Raw genomic sequence first — 4,924 nt, 5'->3', positions numbered from 1 at the left:
TGCACTAAATCCTAATTGGATTAGGACTAAATTGAGTTTGACTCAAGCATCAAGGGAGAGTCCAAAAGGACTAGGACTCCTCCAATTAGGTGACATCTAATCTAAATAGTTTGGGCTCCAAATTAGATTTGGTTCTCCATCTATTTGGATCTAATTTGGTCCTAATATGATTAGTATTGGTTGGAATTTTATTTGATTTAAAACAGCCACCTAAAAAGAGTCCCATGTGGATTAAATTTCTCCTCCATGCACCATAAAAGAGAGCCCCATGCCACCTTGATTTTGTGCGCACGCCAACCAGGCTTGGACACCACCTTTCCTTTGCTTTTTAGCATGTAAGAAGAGCTCCTTAAATCACCTCTCTACCATGTGAAACCTGGGCGTGAGATCTGATTATGGGTGGCACAAAATAAGTTAGAGTCCTAGGTGTTTTGGACTCTCATCTTCTATTCAAATTAGGAGTCTCTATTGGCCTATTTAAACATCACCTTATGGGATGGTTTGGGTGGAGATGTGATCAGGTTATGACACCCAAAAGTCAAAGGACGTGTGTGGAGAAATTCAAGGGGAGAGACCACGATGAAAAGGGCTATGGGCGTGAGGTATTTTGCTACTCCACATCCTTTCTTTCTTACACAACCAAGAGTTGGTTGTTAGGACATCCTCTTCTCCATCTCTTGTCCATGTTTAGATATTGATGTCTCCTCTTCTCTTTATCCAAATATTGGATAAAATTTTTATATCTCTATTGTAGAGATTTGGTGCATGGATTTTAGGAAGAAAAGAGAAAAAGGATTCTTCTCATGATAGCGTAGAGATCAAGATCCTCCTATGTTCTTCTTCTTCTCTAAGAGTGTCTTAAGAGAAAAAAAGATTTTTAACTATCAAGATACGATCTCTGCAGGGATCTAGCACTTCGGTGAGATCAAAAAGCTTTTGATTAGATTAGAGTCTCGTGTGGATACCCATAGAGGCCGAACGCTTGTGTGGCTACAAGGGACCTTCAGAGGATATCCATGATCCTCAGTTCGTGGTGAAGATTGATCCATGTCAAGGTATATTCTTAACTTATTTTTTTCTATTTGATTTCTGTATCTGAATCTTATCTCACATATGATGATCCTATTTATGGTTTGAAGATTTGATCTTATGCATGCTTAGATTAAATCTGATTTAATCTGAAAAGTTTTAAATTCTGCTGCATACTTGTTTTGAAAAATTTGCATGCATGAAATCGTAAAACTTCAATAGTGGTATCAGAGCCACGTCATATGCATGAGATTAGGATTTAGATTTAAAATTTATAGAGAAAAATTTCAGATCTGAAAGGTTTTGATATCGTTCTGACATGAGGTTGCCCTGGCATAACTTGTTATGTTGAATGGTTATCCTAGAACGATGTTAAAATTTTTAATTAAATTAAAATTTTAGATCTAATTTTTTTAGTATATATGTGATATATGTTTTATTTTTTAGATCTAAAAAAAATTTTGAGATCTGTTTTGATTCATATATATGATATATGAAAGTATGTTTAGGGCTGAAATTTATTTTAATGATCTAAAATTGTTTATGTATATGATACATATTTTTATGTATGATCTGAAATTATTTTAAAATTAAAATTTACTCTTTATGCAAAGAATTTAGATCTAAAAATTTTAATTTAAGATCTGAAATTAGTGTTTATGCATAAGGAATTGGTCATGGGTAGATCAAATTAGGTCATGTAACTGGATTACATCAAAGATTTTCTGATTTAATCATGTTGGATCCAAATCGATTTAGTTGTTGATCAAATTGAGTCAAATATTGATTAAGATGAGATCAATAGAGCTTAAAATTATATAATTATTGTTGATTGAATCGGTTGACACCCATACGTAGAATCAATTAACCTAAGAACCTAATTCAGCTCTATGAACCGAATTTGATTCACCTAAAATAACTTATTCTGATCAATTATCCAATTGGTGTCTAAGATAAGTAATTAAAAAATAATTATTTAATTAATTTCATTCACTTATCTGATAATTTATTGATTTCTAAGAAAAGCAACAAGAGGACCCCCACCAATCTCCACTTATCTGATCGATTTGGAAGATTGAGTCTCAAATATGGTTACTTGACGGTTTGATTTAGCCCATGCCAATTACATCAGTCATATGATGACTGATTAGATGAGACCTAAACTCAAATCTCTTCACAAATATTAAGTCCAAGGTCTTCCACCATTGTAGATGTGCAGGCATGCTACCAGCATTGATTGTTCTCGGCTAGTCACAGTGGTTTAGTTGCATTGGAAATATGCAACTACTCTATTAGGAAAGAGTTGCTCCAGGGTAAAGATGGTATTGGGCTCAATAATTGTTAGGTGAGGGACCTAATGATGGCTTTGCACCTGCTTATGAATAGTAGGTCTGGCTTAACTAAGGAGTGTGAACAATAACCGTTAGGTGAGCCTGTTTGGAAATATATCGCAAAAGCCAATCGTCAAGCTGTTGACGGTTGAGCAACCAAGTATTGTAATTAATTTATTAATAAATAAAATATATTTTTGGCATTTTCATCATAAGTTTTTATCTTTTAATGAACTCTGTTGTTATGATAAAGTCCTTAAGACTATTTAAGTTCGATAAAGAAATGATTTATCGATTAGTCCTTAAAATTATTCATGACCAAATGATAGGCTATTAATAAGGACGACAGCTTCTATTGAACATAGGTCACTGTAGGCCATATGGGTTGGTTGTCCTCTTAATCAAGGAGTGTGGAGACACTGATATGGCATATAGGTGAGATATAAGGGTACATCATCATTGAACGTGACCAACTCCAGAGTATTCTACTGTCGAGAATATCTCTGATGGGATATAGGTATAAGTGTCTCTTAGACCTGAGATTGCCTCAGTGACTTGCAAGCAACTCACTATGCTTTGGTACTGGACTAACTGAATTTTTAATTCAGTGACGGAAGGCTTCTGGGCATAGTCAAGTACTTGCGAAGTCAGAGTGTGATCGAGATGGGATTGACCACTCTAAGAGTTGGAGAAGAATGAGTCGCTGTATTTTAATTTAGCAAAATCATAGCCAGGGTAATCCATCAGATGGACTTGATATTTTGAAATACAATGTGGACAACCTAATTAGAGTTGACAATTGAACTCTGAGGTATCCTATGATTATTTTGGTCAAGGGGATGAATTATATGAAAACTATATCCGCATGGATTCTAAGGATATTGTTCTACACATTCGACCTATCCGACCGTCGAGTACCATTGCTAGATGGTCACTTCGATTGGTACAAAAATTTATTCCTATGCTATCGACTTAGGTTCGGACCTATGAGATCATACACATTAGAGTTCATGATCCGAGATGGTTGATCAATGATTAAGAATCATTCTAGGGTTAAACGATCAATACGATTGATATTTAACCTAGTGCAAGTGTTGCAGGAGGATCGATTAGCAATTTGATTGCTAATTGACTTAATTTAATTAAGCCAATGGGTTGAGATTAAGTCTAATTAAATATGATTTAATTAAATTTAGTTTGGACTTGATTGGATCAAGTCCAATTGGTTTATTGGATAAGCCAAGTGCAAAAAAAAAACTAGTCCTAGTTTAATTAGGACTTGGGTCAATCTAATTTCTAATTTGATTAAAAAATTAAAATAGATTTAAATCTAATTTAATATGATTAAATTAGATTATTAATTAGATTAAGATCTATTTTAATTAGGTTGATCTAATTTTAGTTTGATTTGATTTGAGAAACCAAATTAAAACAAGTCATAAGATAGAATCCTAGTAGGACTAGGATTCTACCTTGCGCCACATAAGCCCCCCACGCCCTCTCTCTTATTCCATGCCAATTCCCTCTTATTTTGTGTGACAAAAATCCTCTCCCAAGTCTTCACCATGCCCAAAAGGTTTCTTCTTTTTTTTCTTACATGAAAGATGGTTGTGGATCAAATCAAAGTAGGAATAAGTTTGGATTTCAAATTCAATGAGATAGAGTTTTAGAAATCCAAAACTCTTTCCTTTTTGCACCAATTTTACTCAAATTTTTTTTGAGATTTTTGTAGCATTTATGGAACTTGATAGGCATCTCTTTCTATTGATCCACATACAAAAAGAAGGTGGGGGTGCCCAAGAGTTGGGCACCCCTTACCTTGCCATGTTTGGATAAACCTTGACTAGGTATTTGACCTAGACAAGGACTCTATCATATCTCTCTATATGAAACAAATTTCTTTATGAAATTTTTGTAAAACATATATCAAAAGGAGTTCTTTAGGGTGTCCAAAAATTAGAGAGAAAGAAGGTTAGGGTATAGAGATATAATAGATACAAGATAAGGTATCTAGAGAGAGCAAAGAGAAGAAGAAGAGGGTCTTCTTCAAGGGTTGTTGTGTTCATCTCTTCCCTTCCTCCATCTTGAGTTTTCTAAGAGCATCTCAGATCTAAAACTCCTCCTCCTACTTCTCATCTTTGGAAGAGTCCAAATCAAGAAGGAGGCACCTGATCAACCATCGAAGAAGGATCAGCGCAGTACTAGCATACTACGCTGATTTTCTGGAGCAGGACTTCTGATCGAGATTCATGGGCTCGTGTAGATGACTCCTAAAGGTCGGACATATGTGTGGCTCACAACATCATTTTCAAGCCCAGATCAACAAGGTTAGAATGTCTAACTTGCAAGATAATAGATCTGATCTATTGTTTATTACATACATTAGATGTAGCATAGAAACATATTGATATGATCAACATGTAGTTCATTCTCTATATGTTTTAATTTTTGATTTAATACCATGTAATAATCATATAATAAGATTTTAGATATAAGAATTCTCTAATTTTATAAAATAAATTTTGATTTATTTTAGTCTTCCACTGCCTGATCTTGAAAAAATT

The 4,924-nt window shown here is 34.3% G+C and overlaps 1 long non-coding RNA gene across 1 annotated transcript; it reads left to right on the top strand.

Moving 5' to 3' along the window:
* The first annotated feature begins 520 nt into the window (after positions 1 to 520).
* On the top strand, positions 521 to 4,679 carry LOC140857819 (uncharacterized). The gene is made up of 3 exons (XR_012141232.1): positions 521 to 602; positions 905 to 1,055; positions 4,506 to 4,679. It is a non-coding gene; the product is annotated as an uncharacterized lncRNA (long non-coding RNA).
* Positions 4,680 to 4,924: the final 245 nt, after the last annotated feature.

Source organism: Elaeis guineensis, chromosome 5 (assembly GCF_000442705.2).
Source record: "Elaeis guineensis isolate ETL-2024a chromosome 5, EG11, whole genome shotgun sequence".
NCBI lineage: Eukaryota > Viridiplantae > Streptophyta > Magnoliopsida > Arecales > Arecaceae > Elaeis > Elaeis guineensis.
Note: the sequence above shows the minus strand (reverse complement) of the source record. Positions and strands in the feature narration are given on the sequence as shown.